Raw genomic sequence first — 18,944 nt, 5'->3', positions numbered from 1 at the left:
AAGCTCTGTATGAGGAAGAGCTTTCTAATCCACAGAGGTGTCCAGAGGTCAGAGGGCCACTGTGTGGGGCAGTGATCTGGCTATCACTGGCAGCATTCAAGCAGAGGAGGGATAACCACATAGTGGAGTTGAAGTGAGGAAACTTCAGTGGGAAGCTGAGCAAGGGATTTCCTAACTCGAAAGATGATGATCATAGCATGTACTCAGCAGGCACTTTAAAGTAGGCACGCTGCAGGGCCCTGTTCTAAACACTTTCCAAGTATTTAGTACCCACCAAGATGTAGGTACTATTATTATCCATATTTTATAGATGAGGCAATGGAGGCACAGAGAGGTTATGAAACACACTGAAGGTCACACAGCAAGGAAGTGGTAGAGCCAGTACTTCTATTGAGTGAACCAGTGAATGACTCGGTCGATAAATAACTGAAGTCTGGAAGAGGAAGGCTGAACAAGGGCGCTGCTAAGGGTCTTCGCAAGCGCTTGGATTTTACAGTTCCCGCTCTTTAAATGTGCAACCTTTGTAACTTGCTGTCATTCAACGGACTCACACACAACTTCCTTCCAACCTCTCCTATAACGGTTACAGCTTATGTTCAGAGAAAAGGAGAAAACCCGTTTACTCCACCCCAGGGGCAGGTTCCCAACGATGCAGGGGTATTCTGATATTCCAAACTGTCCCCAGGGCCAGTACATTTTTTTCTCCTTGTTTGGATGTTTGGCATTGTAGAGACATCAGTTTCATTTCTATAATCCTGTAGTTCACAAATGATTTTCACTTACCTCAGTCTCTTCCCTTCCATAGGTTACAGACAGAGAAACAGAAGCGGCTCTTATGTTGGAACCAATTCTTCAGACCATTCTGAAAGGTGTGTTTTTCATTTGAAATTTCCCTCAAGTGTGGTACACAGCCGCGCTACCTTCTAATCTCTCCTTTTCATTTTAATTTCCTTTTTGCCAAAAGATTGAAGTTTAAAATTTAAGGATACGCTTCAGAAACACCCAGGAATACCCCCCACTAAAACATTCTTGTTGGTGGCAACTAACATGTTTCCCAAGCAACAGTTTTTATCCATCAAACTCTCCACCAGGTGGTAGGATTAACAGCGTTTTCAAGTAACCGGAACAACAAACACTTCTCTCCACTGTGAAGATGTTATTCAAAGGCAAGTTTTCAGTGTTGCAACAGCAACGTTTACTGTTCATTTTGCTTGAAGCAGATTGCCAAGAGACACCTGTCTAGGGACCTGGGTAGGTTTCCACCCCCTGATGACAAACTTTATACCAAGCCTTCCTGCTCAGTCCTTCCTCAATCCCCAGGCACCGTGGGGCTCTCTGAATTCAACTTATGTGGACAAGTCAAAGGATGAGTGCTTGCAATCAGCAACGCAGGGATCCTGTGGAGATCTGAGAATCCAGCCAGACTATCGAGGGCTAAATAAACCCATCCAACCAGCCCCAAATGGGTGAATCGGGGAAAAGGCCTGGAGCCCCAGGCCTCGGCAAAGAGCACGTGGAGAAAAATTAGAACCTCCTTCCAAAAAGGATGTCACAGAACCTGGGTCCATATGTCATGCCTGTCGGGTGGGATGGCGCACGTCTTGGGCTACGGTTGGGAACAGACACCTGGTATGATGTGTTTCATAGCTGCACCTCCCGGGGCAGCTGCCCCCCTTCCTGGTTCCCCTGATCTAGAGACACAGGACGATCCTGGCAATCGCACAGCATATGCTGCCTGAGATCTTGGGCTTCGGGCAGATACGGAACCATCATGAATTCTGGCTCTGCCACTTTCTAGCTATGTGACCTTGGGCAAGTGGCTTCACTTCTGTGAGCCTGTTTCCACATCAGTAAAATAGGTTAGGAAAAAAGTACAAAACAGTGATTTACAGGGCTGTTATAAAGACTAGGGATCTAGTATTCAAGAAATATCAGCTCTAACTGAGGAGGGAATGTGTACATCTCAGCTCAGTGGAGGTAGAAGTGCTGGTGGCAGGCCCTGAGCACAGGGGAACCCAGAGACCCCCTATCGCTAGGCTCCAAGGTTGAACTCTCGGGGTTTTCTAGAAAATCCAACAAGTGAAACTGTAGTCTTTGAAATCCTTCTCAAGGACAGAACACACACAGTAACCTCTCTGCTGACAGTTCATCACTTTACCCCCAAAAATATACAGGCAAGCTTCCCTGTTCCAAGACTGCCTGCAGTTTTCTCCTCTCCTCTTTGCTTTCTCCTAAACTCTATTCATGCAGTTGTTCTATGACTTTTAACTCCATGTACTAGCTGACTCCCTCCCCTGGAAGAAAATCATTGACAGGCAAAATAATTAAATAGCAGGGAAATTATCTAGCAAAGTGTCTGAGTTATTGGCTGACAGCTCCCTTCTGGAGGTTCCACTGTTATGTGCCTACCTGAGTCTCACCAGCAGAACCCCACCTTGATGCTCTAAGCCTCCCCTGGGGCGGCGCTCTCTGGCTTCCTAATAATGCTAAAAGCTAGTTCTCGGCCAAGTCTGTTTCCGGTCAGGTTCATCCACACTTACTTTGCATGAACTGTAACTGGCACCTGTGGTTGTTATGTGCTGCTGTGTTGTGTTACGTTGTGCTGTGTTGTATTGCGTTGTTACGATGATAAAGTTTTGGTTCCCTAAGTTGACTCTAGGATCTAGTGGAGATGCTGAGACTTAGTTTATGGGATTTTTTGCCCCTGTTCTCAGACTCGGCCAAGTGGATGGAGGGAGAAGGGGGCGAGGTAGAGACAGCAAGGCCCCGAGGGGCCGGGATGCAGGGAGGCGGCCCCACCACGGCCAGAGGCCGTATCTTAAGCCCATGCGGACCTGCTCACCTGACTGACCTTCAACTTCCTCACCTGTACAGTTCAAGGTGGGAAGGGTGGGTGGTGGGAGCTCCAAAGGGTGAGCGGAGGAAGGTGTGTGATGGGGCTTCAAGGCAGCTGGAAATATGGGCTTATTCCTTCCCCAGGAGTCACCTACTTCCCAGGAGGGTAATTCCAGGCACACGGAAGATCCGGGTGTGGGCAAGACCATGTGACCTTGGGTACGTCTGCAAAATGCGGAGGGCCCTGATCCCAGTGGAGCACACAGAAGAGACGAACGGAGGTCCAAACAGGGTCAGATGCCAACGGCTGTGAGTGCGGGGGTGACCCGTCTTCATCCCGTCATGTCCTTGAGAAGCTCCAACAAGGAGGCCCGTGGCCTCTGGCTGCTGGGAGGGCTCGTCTCTCGGTGACACAGGGATTGTGGGGGCAGGCAGGACAGAGCCGGGTGGCAGAGTGCATCCTCCTGTCCCCTCCCCGCCAGGGGGAAGGGGGAGGCTCTTCCACAAGCTTCGATCAGCTCCTACTGCCGTGCTCTCCTGGTTCCTCTCCCCCATCCCTCCCTCTGCCTCCTCTGGGGGGGATGGGAATGGTGGCGCGTGGTCACTGGGCCCAGGTACTGCTACACCCCTTACTGATTTCCCTAAATACTGCTCCCAGCTCTGTGAAACACTCTTTACTAGAACTCTCCACTCAGTGTGAGTGCACATCCTTTCTACTGGACACAAAACGATCTGAAGTTTAGAAGACTTGCCGCTGCGCTGGGCACACACTGAACATTTAATAAGAAGTAGATGTTACTCCATTTATAATCAAGAAGGCCTGTTCATCGGCCTCATCCTGTCTTGGGGGATTTATATCACCCTCTACTACTTGAGGAAATGGAGATTCAGAGCTTAAGTGTGTGGATGAAAAATGCTGCTGCCGTATCAGCAAATAAAGGATGCTGCAGCCGTCAAGACACTCCAGTCATCCCTGGGGGAGCTCAGGATGGCAACAAACCCTCAGACCCTGCGGCCACCCCTAAAGGTACATCCTGAGGGGACTCAGGAGGGGAAAGGACAGGATACTTGCCCTAGAGAGCTGAGATGCACATCAAAGGAATGATTTCAATGAGCCCAGACATGCATCTTCCCATACACAGAAAAGTGCCAAATTCATTCACTTGAGATGTCTGGTTTTCTCTCATTAGTGGTAATCTTTTGATGTTCGAACTACCTGGTCTTTGTGGCAAAAACCCCTCTACATCCTGGTTCCTCCCTGACCTACTTGGGGCAGTCCCTCAGAGCGATCTGAGAAGCTGTCTCCCCGGCTTGAATTCCTCAGAAAGTCCACCAAAAAAACCCATAATTATCAACCTCGACTTCTAGGTTGTGTCTTTTTTTCCATCGACAAATGATGTCCCCAAGGTCATGGGCGGCAGCAAGTAGAATAGGGTTGGTACTCGGGTGGGGCGCTTCTGAACCCTGGGCCAGCGGTGCCCCTAACGGGAGGAAATATCCTGACAGCAGGGCCGTCCCTCTAACGCTTGTCCCTGGGTTGACACTACAGAGTCCACTCCAGGTGCCTTCAACTTTGACACGTGCCACACGGCCTGCTGACCAGCCAGGCCACCTGAGCCAGGACAGGCTCCGGGCGCAGAGCATCCCTCTCCCCCAACCCAGGTGCCACCGCTCCCGGGAACCCTCCAGGTCATGCCCAAGGGAAAAAGAAAACTTTAAACGCTTAGGCAACCTGCAGGAATGAGAAAAGAATGCTACTACCCCAACCCAGCTATTCTGCCTCGCTGCTTCCAGGGTGGGTTTTTTACCCACCACTGAACATTAAAGCCAGCCTCGGGTTTCAAGTGTTCTTCCATGAGCTTCCCAAAACGTTCCACCTCCAGTCACCTCTTCTATTCCCACGTGCTCTGTCCCGAGGCAGTATCTCCAGCCAGCAGCACTTCCTCTTAGAACCCTCTGGAACCAGACTGTTATTAACTGGGTCCCGGGGGGCTCTGGGAGCCCAGCCCCACAGGCAATATCCTCTCACGCATGACCTTGCTTCATCCTCATAGTGGCCCACTTCCTGGGGGGATAATCGCCCACCTGCAACTCAGATTTGGCCAACGGAGGTGCAGGGCTTGCCCGAGCTCACCCAGCTCGACCTGGGCGGCGTGATCCTGAAAACCTGGGCGCTTTCCGCCCCCACGCTGCCGCTGTGCCATTTCACTGCACTCTCCCAAATCAGCTCCTCCAACCGAGCATTAGAGAGAAAGCATCGAATTGTATTTTTTAAGCCAACGCAGCCACTGGCATTCTTACACACCATCCCTCTGAAGCCCAGAGCCCTTGGAGGACTGCAGGGTCCAGGGACCTGCACCCTGGCTGAGTAGCAAGGATGAATCCCACAGAAGCAAACCGGAGATCAGCACGGGAACCGGGGACCAAAGCACCGAACCCCTAAAATCCCCAGTTCCCTCCCCTCTGCTGAACCATGCATAAAAGACCTCTTGTTATTGTCATTTTACTTTATTTTTCTTGCGCACACAGGGCACATGCCACTTTGACTCGATACCAGTTCTATGCATTCAAGAAAACACTCTTGCTCTCCTGCAGTCTGACTTGTGCCTGGAAGAATTCCCCAAGGTACCCGCGGGTTGTCTCCTCAATGAATCTTTCCATGGGTCCCCCAGGTAGAGGAATCCCTTTTCTTCTCTGTCGAAACCCTGCCTCGGCCAGTACGTATTTCTGCCCTAGTGCAAACCCCCACTGTAGAGTAACTCTTCACGTCCCCATGCACCTCCCCATGACTCCGTGACCTCTGGCGGGGTGGGGATGGAGGGAACAAGGACTGACCACATGTCCCTCCATCTCTATAGTTCTAGCACCTTGCATGGTGCCTGGGAGACAATAAGTTCCTAATAAATGTTGGTTCAACCGAAACAATCCAACCAGGTGGAACCAGAAGGTTGATGATGCCGACTCCCACGTACCTCCCCACCAACCAGTCAGAAGAATGGCCACCAGCTGATCACGCCCTCTCTGAACCATTACCATAAAACTTCTCACTACCCCCTCCAGGTTGGGACACATAGTTCTGAGGGCATTAGCCCGCTGTGGCCCCCTTTGCCTGGCAAAGCAATAAAGCTATTCTTTTCTACTTCACCCAAAACTCTGTCTCCGAGAGTTAATTCAGTGTCAGGGTACAGAGGCCGGATTTAGCTTCATCTCCAAGGATTTATTTGTCTCCAACAATGAAAAAGAGACATAAGTGTATGGAAATGAGTGGGCTTGGGGAAGGGGGAGCCCAGACAGCTAATCTATTTAAAGTTTGAGACCAGCCAGCAGTCTAGATCAGCTCTGTCACTGCAGGTCCCCGTGACCTCTCCACGGGGCCTCAGTATTTTTGCATAAAATGAAAGAGTTAGTTGAACAAAATGATTTCTAAGAACATCTCAGCTCTTATCGTGGGAACCACCTAGGTCCTGGAGAGGTCCCTGTGGTCCCTATTTGCAACATGCATCATTGGAGAGTCCTTACAGATGTCACCCCAGAGCCGGAAGCTTCTGGGCCTTGTCTCCATACCCAATGCTGCGAATCGCTGGAGAATAACTTTGCCAAGTGAGGGTGGGCTTCTCAAGGCTCCAGGAGTGAAAGGGGGTACACAGTTGGCATGGGGTGGGCTAGGTTGTCTGTGATGCCAGGGATGCCTGGAGCATTCTGAGGATGGAGCTGGAGGCAAAAGCACATGGGAGGGGGGCACTGTTTTCGCAAAGAAAGGCCCTAATGCCCCCGAGGTAATGTCAGCAGAGCTCCACACCGCTCATTGCCCAGCGTGACACAGACCCAGAGCCTGAAACAGTCTGGGTTTTAAGTAGTCACATAATTGAGTGCTGGCCCTGGGGCTAGAACGCAGGGTCTTGCTGGGGCCCAAGGCTGGGTTCCTGGGACCAAACTGAGCAGAAGAGAGCGCCCAGATCCTCCGCTCTGCAAGGGGGTTGGCAGTGCTGGAGGTTCCACAGGGTTCCATAACTGACCAAAGTGTATGGAAGCCTTATTCTAGAGTAATTCTTTGTGACCAGGCCAGCTCTTCCTCCGGCCCGCGGTGTGTGTGTTCAGATGCATACGGAGAACTCACAGGGAAGCCGTGTATGGACAAGATAACTGGTTGATTTTATTTTTTGCTTTCTTGGCTGCTTTTTGTGGTATGGGAGGGGACCTAGGAGAGGGTTAAGGTTTCGATTCTGCAAGGCAAAAGCCCTGTCCAAATATAATGCCTTTGAGTCAACAACGGATTCAGACAGAGTTAACTGACCAGAAGATTAAGGGGCCCCTTCCTACGGGGCTGCAGACAGCTTGTCTCCAGGTGAGGTTCCCGGGGCTGGTGGTGGAGAGAGGAGAGGGACACCCACCTGGCGCAGAGTCCCACGCACCCGCGAGGCCCCAGGACCTCCGAGGAACGCTCGCCACTCGGCCCACCGGTGGATCCAGCCCACCAAAGCTGGGGCACCAGAAGGCTCTGACGACCAGTACTAGGCAGGTCCCCGACTTCAGGACTTCAGGTGCTGGTGAGCCCAGCCGGGGCGTGCCCGGCCTGTACCGCCAAAGTGGAAACAGTCCTAAGGTCAGCAGGGGGCTGCTTAAGAGCCAGCTTCCGGCTGCTGATAGAGCTTGCAGGAGCGTAATCTTCAGCCCTTAGAGAAATTCCTCCGCCATCACTTCTGGCAACACTTCCTGGTTTTTTTTTCTCTAAACCCAGTGCTCCAGGGGGCTGCTAACCCCCCCGTCAGCGGAGGGAAGTGAAGGTAAGACTCTGCTGGGGCCCAGGCCCTGGCCTTGCCCCAGCTCAGACCTGGACAGCAAATGCAGGCCTAGCACAACACAGGGGCAGCATATTCCCACGCCTGTGGGATAGTTCAAAGGTCGGGAAAGGACCCCCTACTTATTCGGTCACGTATTCAGCAAAATAAATTTTTCTTATGATGAAATTCCTTTCCCCCAAACTTGAAATCGAGGCATGTGAATATATACATACACATATGTAGTATGTGAACATACGTATGTATATCTACTTATACACACACACTCAATTACACGTAATGTTTATCTTGCATAACGTATTTGTAAGGTAAGAGCAATGACCCCGTTTTACCCCCACTCCGCACCCAGATCGGGGCATGTTATGGTGAACTCTCGGGTCGGTCTTTTCAGCTAACCGCAGGATTTCAGAAAAAGGCCGGGCCATGGTGTTTGGGGGTAGGAACCGGAGGTGCAGGGCGCGACCCAAGGCACCCTGCCTCCGCGCCCCTTCCAGCCTCGGAACCAAGATGCAATGTCTAGAGTAGTCGGCAGGCGGCAGTGCACCTTGCCTTTTCCGAACGTCGGGAACGCTCTCCCGCAGCTCCCGGGAAAGAAAACCTGGTGGCTTCGCCCCAGCGTCTAAGAAGAGCGCATCTCTGAGCCCAGCACGTAGTGGGTGCGCAAGGTACGTCTAGAAGCCAAAAGCGCTGGGCTGGGTAGATAGATGCGAAATGAATAGTAAACGTGGGGAGAAAGAGGGAAGGGACGTCCCGGCCTCTGCCAGCGCCTTCCCTCGAAGAGGCCTTTTCAGACAGCCTTCATACGTACCTACTGTGTGCCAGGCGCGACGGCTGTACAACCTCGTTCCCCGCCGACCTCATTTTCCCCGCTGGCGAGTACCGCCCCCCGCCACCTCAACACACACACACACACGCACACGCACACGCACACGCACACACGCGCTCACAGGCACACAGCCGCAGAGCGGGAGCGGGTGCTCGCTGTCTCCCTGGGGAACCATCTCTGCACAAATCCGCGTGGCGTGGGACCTGGGAGGGGGATGAGCCGGAAGAGGCGAGAGGTCCCCGGACGTGGGCACGTGAAAGCCCGGCGGATGCCTGATGCGGCGACGACGCAGTGAGGAGGTCACTGCCCTCAGGGTCAAGGCTGTCTCCCTCTGTGGGACACGCAGAACCCGCCCAGCCCCCAACCACTCGCAGACTTCTGAGCGGGCACGTGTCCGCTCGCCCAGCGACCCCACCAAGCCCCGAGCGTGAAGGTGCGGTTTGGGACCCTCGCGTAGGAGGGAGGAGAGACTCAGGTCTCCGGCGGAAGAGCAGAGCCCAGATAATCCCAACACCCTTCCCAGGAGACCAGGCCTCGGGATACAGCGAAGGCGCCCAGCTGGGGAGCAGCCTCAATCCCCACGTCAAGTTCAGCCGCGCTTCCTCCCGCAAGGTCAAGTTCAAACACACTCTCGCTTAGTGAAAGGAGGAACTAGAAATTGCGCCCCTGTCCCGATTCCGAATCAGGTTGTACCCCCATCAGGGCGCTATGCCCCGGTGGCACCGCTCACCGCTCCTGCGCTCTCCCAAGGAGCGGCCCCTACGCCGCGCGGGTCACACACCCGAGACGCAGACAAGTTGCTAACTTTTGTCAGATTATTTCGCGGCAGCTGCGGCGCCTACCGGGACTGGGGCGGACCCAGAGTTTCAAGTCGCCACGGGCACCACCCCCGCCACGCTCCCCTTCGCCCACCCTGTCCACCACGCCACGTCCAGCCGTCCTGTCCCGGGTGCCAACCTCTCCACCGTATCCGGAGCAATGCGGGCCTGCGGTGTCCCCGGGGGCGATGGCCACCTCCTCGATCTGCGCCTGCTCGCAGCGGATTTGGAAGCACCATCCGGATACCATCCCTCGGCCGCCCGACCGGATCACTGGGCGGCCTCCGCGCGCCCCAGCACCCCTGGTTCCGCTCTAAAGCGCCGGAGGGCGACCCCGTTGGCCACTCCGCCTTTCGGCGGCCCCCACCGGGGAGATGCCAGCCCGGCGCCGAGTGCAATGTCACTGGGGCCACCCCGGGGACCGCTGCCCCAGACCCGGTGTAGGCTCCCCGTTGAGCACCCAACAGCTGCTTTTGAAACGGCTGTAAACCCCTGAGCCCGACCCTCTTCTGCGACCTCCTTCCTCTCCCAAAGACCCCGGCGACACCGCTGCTAAGGAAGGGGTCTTCCTACATTTGCCTTCCTCCCTCCCGGCACCTGAGGTCTTCAACCCACTTCCACCCTCCTGTCACACCCTCCTGGATCCTTCCCCACCACTTCTGTCCCCGGGTGCGGACAATCGCCCCTCCACTCGGAGAACACAAGCGAAACTGCCGGACCCCAACTCCGGTGGATGCAGCCCCCCGCGCACCCCCGGCTCCGCGCGCTCACTCACCGCGGCCGGAGACACGCGAAAGTTTCCTGGGCTTCGGGGGATGAGGGGATTCGGAGGAGAATCAAAAGGGGGTGTCCCGAACACTCGCCCCGTTCCCAGCTCACATCGCCCCCTTCTCCTCTCTCTCCTCCTCTTCCTCTTCGTTCTCCTTCCTCTGGTCTTTGTCTTTGCAAAGTGTCGAAACTGTCTGGCATAGTGGAGCTCCGCCGGCGGAGGCTGGAGCCGGGGAAGCGGGGAGGCGGGGTGAGGATGGGAGCGGTCTCGGGAACACCTTCCCCCGGGTGTAACGGAAGGGGGAGGCGGGCGGGCCGGGGAGGGGCCGGCCGCGGCCAGGAGCCGGGGCGCGCGCCGGAGCCGGGCGGGCGCCTCTCCTGCGCGCGGCCCTCCCCTTCCTCCGCCCAGCGCCCGCCCCTCGCCGCCCGGCGCTCTCCTCGCGTCACTCCCTCCACCCGGACGCGGTCGGGTTTCCACACGCTCTGGGCTGCCTGCGAGCCGAATATAGAGCTCCGAGCCACGTGGACTGCTGTCGGCTCGGGCGCGGGGACCGGATCGCCGCCCCGAGAGGGGCTCTGCGGGGACTTCTCGGCGACACTTCGCGCCGGGGCCGCCGCCTTCAGGGTGGGAAGGCTGGGGAAGAGAGGCCAGGGGGGCCGGGGGATCAGCCCCGCGGAGGAGGTGACGGCGCCCTGCGAGAGGACGGGCTCTGAAGAGCCCGAGTCGGGTGCATGGTAGCGAGAAGGGGCCGATCCCCCCTGCTGGCGGCTGGGCAAAGCCACCCCCTTCCTCTAAGGGCGCGGGACTCGCGGTGGGATTTAGGGAGAGGGAGGGGAGGAGTGGGGCTAGGGAGCCGGTGAGGCTCGGGCGGGGGCCCAGATAAGAGCCGCGGAGGCGCCACCTAGGCCCGGCCCCCGCCCTGGCCCTCCTGACCGCCGCTGTTTTTTTCCTCCCAGATGCGGAGGCTGCAGCGTGATCCAGAGCAGGTCAAGCTCTGGGCAGCCGGACCCCAGGCAGGAGCCAACCCCAAAGGTTTCCTGGGGCTGGGGCTTCGAGGACCGGGCCCCCTTTCAGGGTCAGGTTTGCGCGGTTTTTGCCCTTCCTTCTTTACAGGGAAGTGTGCGCGCTGGAGGCGTCTTGCTCAATGGCAGAATGCCAGTCCTAAGGCTACGTACGTGCAGGACACAGGATTTAAGAGGCATTACCAAAAAATCTGGTTTTACAGTTCTTATCCCCTTATTGGGGTTTGTCCTCTTTCACAGTTTTCCTGAGGAATGCTAAGAGGAAAAAGGCATAGCTTGGCCTCGGGGTCAGTTAATTCTTTCAGCTTCCCTTGCCCCAGTCGGAGAGGTCAGCCTTCTGCAGTGGAGTCAGAGAGCTCCTTAGCTCTTCATCAGAGGAATGTGTAGTGTGTGCTTCAGACCAGGACCAGCTGGACCCGACTTCTTGGTTCAAACCTGCCACTCCCTGGATGTGTGAAATCGTTGGGGGAAACACTGACTGAAAGCACCAGCCCTGGCCAGGCAAAGACAGTAACAGTTTGCATGAGTTATTCTATCACAGGAGGTCCTGGTAAGGATCACAGAACTAACAAGCCACCAACAACCGGAATCCGGGAAAGGTCTAAAGGAGATGCCAGTCCACATGGCCTACCAACCTCCCAGAATCCTCCTCGCTGGAATCCATCTTGGCTGAGCTATGCCCGTGCCACCAGAAAGGACCCTGAATCAGAATGATTGGCCAGAGGCAATCCGGAAGCTAACCCGATCACCATAAAACCTGAGACTGCGAGCCATGTAGCAGAGCCGTCCTCCTGGGTTCCCTCACCCTCCTGCTCTCCACCCAGGTTCCCCTTCCCAATAAAGTCTCTTGCTTCGTCAGCACGTGTGTCTCCTCGGACAGTTCATTTCCGGGTGTTAGACTAAGAGCCTACTCTCGGGCCCTGCGAGGGGTCCCCCTTCCTGCAACAAAATTAGGCTAGTTTCAGAATCCCTAAGCCTACTAACTCTGTGCCTCAGTTTCTTCATTTGTGTAAATGGGCTTAATACTGTCCATCTCACAAGGTTGCTGTGATGATTAAGTGAATTCATGTATGTCCAACATTAAAACCTCTACTTAGCATATAGTAAATGCTCAATAAAAGTGTGTTGTGTGAATGGTGGATTTCTCCGGCACCAGGTTCCCTGCCCACAGCTGGGGGAGGCCTGCCCTAGAGAATGGGGTGGTGGTATGCAGAAGACTTCTGGGAGTTGAAGGAAAAAAAGAGATATTCAGAGCAGAAGAGATAACGATTAAAAGGGGCAGAGGAGAGAGTGAGAAAATTCCCTACTAGAAGGGGAAGGAAAAGAGGAACAAAGAGAATAGGGCAAGGTGGGGTGGGGTGGGGGGGAAGCCGAAACAAAAAGCATGCGGATCTGCAAGAGTTCTTCAAGGAGCAGGAACCCTGCCAAGCTGCACCCGGGCCCTGCTGCCTGTCTAAGCTTCCTGCCCTCCGGGAGTCTGCGAGAAAAGTTTTGGGTATTTCGTGACCCGAGACCTCTTGCTGAACGTATTGGTTTTTGTTTCAGTTCTAGAGGGGGGTGGAGGTGAACCTTCTGGCCTGCCTGGAAGCATCGTGTGGGCTTTGCTCTTTCTGAGATGTGAGTCGGGGCGTCCACCGCCCTTGGCATTCCCCAAAATGCTTTAGTGTTTGGGACGAGGGGAGCAGAGAGGGTTCCCAGGAACATCAACTTCTGTTCTCTGCAGCGGCAGCGTCTTCCAGCCGTGGGAACCTTCGGACACGGGCCTCTCAGACTCAGCACCCGGGGGCCTGGCTCGGAACGCCAGCCAGGTCCAAGTAGCCCAATGTAAGCGTGGTCCTCTTGCTGTCTTCGCGGGGACAGCTGCCTCCGGCGCCCTGTGGATTCTCCTGATTGTGTAATCGGCGGCGTTTGCCTTCTGATCTGATCTGATTCAGCTTGCTGTGGGGAGGGAGTGCGTCGGGTTTTGCTCCCGGCTGACTGCAGTGCCCATCTCATACCAGTTACATGCTAGATGCTCAATAAAGACTTCCTGGATGAATTAGTAAAGAAATGTTGTTTATGGCAAGGATCAAATAGGATAATGTACAGAAAAGCGCTTTGCAAAATAGAAAATGCTTCCGTCGTTAAGACTATCCTATTATATCCTAGCAGGAGGGAGGTCAGATGGGGCAAGTGAGCGGCCCCAGACCATCCAGCTCTTCTGCTTTGCAGCCCAGAATCAGAGTCGGCTCTGGGTTTCCCCCCTGCGTTCTTGGCAGTTCCCCTAGATGACTGTACAGTGAGATGGAAATTTCTTATTAAGCAACTCTGGTGAAACATGCATAAATCATCAGCTTATCCATCTAAAAAGATGTACATCAGACACATCTTTTCCCAGTCTCTGGTGGGTTAACCTGGGAGGCTTTTTCTAGCCCCACTTCCTTTATTTTTACAATGTACTTCTTACCAGGTAGCACAGAAGGCCTCTTTCCTAGAGTTATGACATGTTATGAAAGCACTTCTGATACCCTCGCCAGTTTCCAGGAGCCCGGATCTGGGGCTATGTGTCAGGATTGTGTGTCTGTGAACATTCCTGCTTCTCACCCGCACTGTGTCTCCCAACATGGCCAGCCAGTAACAGTCATGACTGGAGTGTCTGCACAGTGAGTTCCCTGGGAGCCCTGACGTTGATTTAATGCTCACCGTCACCCCACCCAGCCCCACAATGTCTTCAGAGCAACAGCAAAGCTCTTAGTAATGATGGTTAAAGAAATTGATTTCATCCTTTCCCCATCCCCTTTCTTGGTTCATCAGAGTGGAACAATCCTAATGGGTTCTGATGCCATCTGGGTGATGGTGCAGAAAAGGAAAGAGCTGCCTTGCTTGTCAAAGATGAGTTCAGAGCTGCTGGGTACTTGGTGTTTGGTTTGGGGCAGTGTTTTACTTTGGGTTCTTGAGGCTGTGAGGACCTGGCCCAACTTTCCTTAAAAAAAAGATTAAAAAAAAAGTGATGTAGGGATATACAGACTGACTAAAAGTGGGGACCCAGAAGGAGAATGACAGCCTGTCTCTGTGGCCCTCTCTGTCTTTCTCTTTCTCTCCCTTCCTTGTCTCTCTGCTCTCTCCTCGCCTATAGGCATTCCCTGTTAAGTCCTGGGGTCGCCCTAAAAGTTTCCTGTATGCTTGTAGCCCCAGCCCCTCTACATCGTGGCAACTGTTCATCCGCTCCAAGTTCTAGTTTTTCCAGGAGAGGAATCTGACTGACAGATCTCATTCCGTTATAGGTCAACAATCCAACTGTGAACAGGCTGCTCAGGCAGCATGTACCCACGTCAATAATAAATACGTGGATGGAGACCTTTACAGGAGATTTTTCATTACAGGGAACGTAGGACCCATGATTCTTCAGTCCCCTTCCAACCTTGAAAATCTCTAGGCATTTGAGCAGCAGTAGTAAACAGAGCCATACACTACACTGCTCACATATATTAGCTCCAACAGCTAAGGCAGCTCATTGCTCTTGTCCAATCATGACTCCCCTAATCTCTTTGCCGGAAATTGGCTCAGGAATAAGTAGATTTAATCCCTGTTTGGATCAACAAGATAGAAATATACTTGGGTCTTCTAGGAAAGAAGTTCTTAAAAGTATGCCTTGGGAAGCTACTCTTTATTTCCAGCTGGATATGAACAAGGAAGTATTCTTATTTCAGTTTCTCTGGAAGATATCTTATGCCTCTGCCGGAAGCCAAATTGAAGCTAAGTATATCCAGAGCCCAGATCACACTGTACCTGAAGCCTACATTCTAGTCTTTCTTTTGTATGAGTCAATACAGTTATTTTGTTTAAGCCACTTTAGGTCATGGTTCTGTTACTTGTAGCCAGACACTTGATAACCTATATAACACTACAGCCAGAGTGATTTTCCTGAAGTCCCCCTTCAAGAAAGTCATTCCCCCAAGTCACTTCCAAGCTTTCAACCCTTAAAACTTCAATGGCTCCCATTGCCTTGGGAAGTAAATCCAAACTTCTGAGCCTAACAATTACGGTCTTCCTTGATATGGTCCCAATGTATGTTTCTCACTTGTTTCCTTCCGCTCTTCCTCTTTGTGAACCCTATATAGCAAACATGACTCAGCCCAGAAGCTCTGGTTAAATGAACACGTTTCTGTGTCCTTGAAATCAACATAGATCTCCCTGTTGCTGGGCTGGAAAAGATTTCCCTAATATCCATCACAGGACTCTTCAACCCCTGAGGTATGCAAAGGTCCAGAGTTCTAACACAGGGCCTGGTACGAGGGAACTCTGCTTCTTAGCAGCATTCACTGTATCAGCACAGCCTCCTGCCCAACCCATAAAGGACCATGGCTCCTGAACACGCCTGTCATGCGGTCCAGGCTTCCTGGATGTGTTCGTTTCCTAGGGCTGCCAGTACACACTGCAACAAACCGGGTGGCCCAAAGCAGCAGAACTTTATTTTCTCACAGTTCAGGAGGCCAGAACTTTGAAACCAGGGTGTCAGCAGGCTTGGTTCCTTTTGGAAGCTCTGAGAGAATCTGTCCCCTGTCTCTCAGCTTCTGGTGGCTTCTGGCGGTCCTTGGCCTTCCTTGGCTTGCGGAAGCGTCACTTTGATCTTTGCGTCTATCTTCATATGGCTATGTGTGTGTGTCTGTGTGTCTGTATGAGTCTGTGTGTGTCTGTCTGTGTGTCTGTATGTATCTTCTCCTCTTGTAGGGACACCAGGATTTAGGGGGCCCACCCTAATCCAGTATAACCACATCTTAATTTATTTAATTAATTACATGGGCAAAGACCCTATTTCCAAATAAGATCACATTCTGAGGTTCCCAGGGGAACGTGAATTTTAGAGGACACTATTCAACCCACAATTCCAGGGACACTTGACCTTCCTGCTCACCCCTCTTTAGGGTGTTGCCCTTGAGTGGTGGCTCCCCTCTGCAGACCTCCAGCTGACCTCCAGCCTCAGAGATCCTTTTTGTCACTTTCCCTCCTGGTGTTCTCAGAAGTATGCTCCTCTCCACTTTTCCTTTGTACATGGATTGAAACAGGATTTCAAAGAATTCCTACTTCTAATTTTCCCTTTGGCAAAAGTCTTTGAGGCAAAGAAACATCCAAGGCCTGGTTTGAAATGGGGAAAACAGGAACACAAAGGGGACAAAACCCACTAATAGGTAAATAGAGTGTCCTGCCGTGCCTGTCATACCTGTGGTCTCACACATCACCAGTCCTAGAAAACCCACCACCAGGCTCTGCAAATGGACAGTCAGTGCCCTCGAAGGTTCTCCATTAGCCTGACCCCTGCTGTCTCACTGTCCCCACATGAAACCGTTACTGTCATCCCGTGTGTAGCTTTTGTCTCTTCCCTTTATGAAATCCTGTGTCTTTCTTAGAATCTTTTATTCCTTGTAGCTTGGTAGTTTATTTGCGTATTAAGCTACATTTCCAATAAGATGGAAAAGTCCTGGAGAAAAGGTGCAATCCTTCATTCATCCAACACAAATTTATTGAGCACCTACTAAGTGTCAGATACTGTGCCAAGTGCTGGGGACAAGGAGGTGGACACGACATCGTTCCAGCCCCCAAGGAGCCCCCAGTTTGCAGGAGACTGATGGTGGCTGGTTATTTCACCACGTTTGGGTAGCACCGTGATAAGCTAACAAGTGGGTATAGGGAGATCACAAACAGGTTGTTGGTTTGCAACCTCAGGAGCTTTTGGGGTGAAATATGAAACCAGCCCCATAGGTGGAGGCAAGAAGAGACCCAAGAGAGAGGCAGACACACCAGATTGGTAGGTGGCAGGTTTAATAAGTATGGAAACTTACGAAGTTTGTTTTGGGCAACAAAACCAGTAGATTTCTGCACTTGCCGGTCAGAATCTTGAGTTTACAGAGAGGCCTTAAAGGGGCTCAGTGACATACACCATCCAAAGGGTCTCAACCACACATGCTCTCTCAAGACTGCGTCCTTGAAAACAGCTCCCACTGTGGGCATGACAGGCAGAGTTCATCCCAAGGACAGGGGAAGGGGAGGAGCCTCCAATTGCCTGGGTCCAGCTCAGGGGTCAACCCGAGGTCATGTCCTCTTGCTGACCTCCTCCAACATTTTCTTTTCTGTGACCGGATTTTACAATTTTACGTTTCCTTTCTTTTTTTTTTTTTTTTTTGTAATATGCCCTGAGCGGTCAGCAATGAGTTTTGCTGGCATGAAACTGGACTGTGTGGTGGCTGCCTGGCTATACTGGAAGCAGATACTACAGCAGTAATAAAGGTACATGTAAAGAAAAGCACAGTTAAGATAATGATTTTTAAAATAAGTAACAGTTTTGTTTTTATTTTTAATGAAGTGCCCCATGATCCGAACCATTTGTTTTAGGCTGGGGATAGGATCATTGAGGGCGTTTATTTGTGTTTCTCTGTGATTTAATAAAGATGATATATTCGTAGACTTATCAGGTATGAACATATGTTATTTGGTTTGGATAATGGCCTAGGTGTCTCTTTGTGAGGCAATAATAATGTTTAAGGCCATTTTATTTGGGAGGACTGCTTTTTTTATCAGAGAGATTTTAATGTTTGGTAAGGGTAGGCTTTGTTGGCTATAACTTACGGCTTTTGGGTGAATTTAGTAAGAGGTTTCCTATGTGTGATAATGTTTTCCAGACCTGTGGAGGGAACAAAGATGGCGGCCAGGCCAACTGATTGCACGAGTGGAAAACAGAATGTGTCCACCTGGCCTTGCGGAGGGGGAGGTTGGCTGCTTTAGGAACCCGAGCTGGTTGTAGATACCATACATGCTAGCATCAGTGGGAATTTATTTTATTTATTTATTTTGCGGTACGCGGGCCTCTCACCGCTGCGGCCCCTCCCGCTGCGGAGCACAGGCTCCGGACGCGCAGGCTCAGCGGCCATGGCCCACGGGCCCAGCCGCTCCGCGGCATGTGGAATCTTCCCGGACCGGGGCGCGAACCCGTGTCCCGTGCATCGGCAGGCGGACTCTCAACCACTGCGCCACCAGGGAAGCCCTTTATTTTTTTATGCAGCAGGTTCTTATTAGTTATCTATTTTATACATATCAGTGTATACACGTCAATCCCAATCTCCCAGTTCATCACACCACCACCCCCCGCCGCTTTCTCCCCTTGGTGTCCATACGTTTGTTCTCTACATCTGTGTCTCTATTTCTGCCCTGCAAACCGGTTCATCTGTACCATTTTTCTAGGTTCCACGTATATGCGTTAATATACGATACTTGTTTTTCTCTTTCTGACTTACTTCACTTTGTATTACAGTCTCTAGATCCATCAGTTTCCTTCTTCTGATATCAGTTTTCTCATGTGTACAATTAGGAGGCTGATTTAAAGCAATGTTCTCAAACTGTGCTGTAGGGGACCTAAGGGGTTCCACGTTGGCTTTCCATCTGCATTGATCCGTTTCGCGAATGTTTGCTGTAGGCTGGGCCCTGGGCTGGATATTAGGGATATGACCCAATCGGTGACTGATTACCATTATGAAAGGTACTTCGAAAGAGAAACCCAAGAAGGGGTAAGAGAGGGAGTCGACAAAGGTGGTTTAAACTGTCGTACATGTGCTTCCCATTGGGTTGCCGTTTGGGCAAACCCTTCCCAGGATTGAAACCACTGGCTTAGGCGATCTCTAAGAGTCCATGCAACCATAAACCTTTGTTCTATGATACTTTTCAATGATTTTACTTTGGAGTAAAATCAAAACAGGTAGAAGGCAATTCCTGGATTTGAAGGCTGTCCAAGACCCCAAGGTTAACACGTCATTCTTGAAAAGAAATTGTGGGGCTCTTTAGGGATCAAAAATGTTCTATACCATGGTTTTATGACATTTAAAAACCAGCGCCTTACCCTGGGAA

The 18,944-nt window shown here is 52.2% G+C and overlaps 1 protein-coding gene and 1 long non-coding RNA gene across 3 annotated transcripts in view; one reads left to right on the top strand and one right to left on the bottom strand.

Annotated features, from left to right (window-relative positions):
• ST3GAL1 (ST3 beta-galactoside alpha-2,3-sialyltransferase 1) overlaps window positions 1–10,315 on the bottom strand; it is an 88,374-nt gene extending 78,059 nt beyond the window's left edge. The window contains exon 1 of one of the 2 annotated variants that reach the window (XM_067711195.1): window positions 10,054–10,315. The gene's annotated coding sequence lies outside the window, so the exon portion shown is untranslated. Of the gene's footprint in view, window positions 1–9,417; window positions 9,508–10,053 lie in introns of those variants that run through there. The other variant, XM_067711196.1, reaches the window with a different exon arrangement.
• Window positions 10,316–10,444: 129 nt separating this feature from the next.
• On the top strand, window positions 10,445–11,927 carry LOC137209816 (uncharacterized). The gene is made up of 2 exons (XR_010936116.1): window positions 10,445–10,671; window positions 11,310–11,927. It is a non-coding gene; the product is annotated as an uncharacterized lncRNA (long non-coding RNA).
• Window positions 11,928–18,944: the final 7,017 nt, after the last annotated feature.

This window comes from Pseudorca crassidens, chromosome 17, assembly GCF_039906515.1.
Source record: "Pseudorca crassidens isolate mPseCra1 chromosome 17, mPseCra1.hap1, whole genome shotgun sequence".
NCBI classification, from domain to species: domain Eukaryota; kingdom Metazoa; phylum Chordata; class Mammalia; order Artiodactyla; family Delphinidae; genus Pseudorca; species Pseudorca crassidens.
The sequence above is the reverse complement of the archived record's forward strand: the minus strand, read 5'-3'. Positions and strand labels throughout refer to the sequence as shown.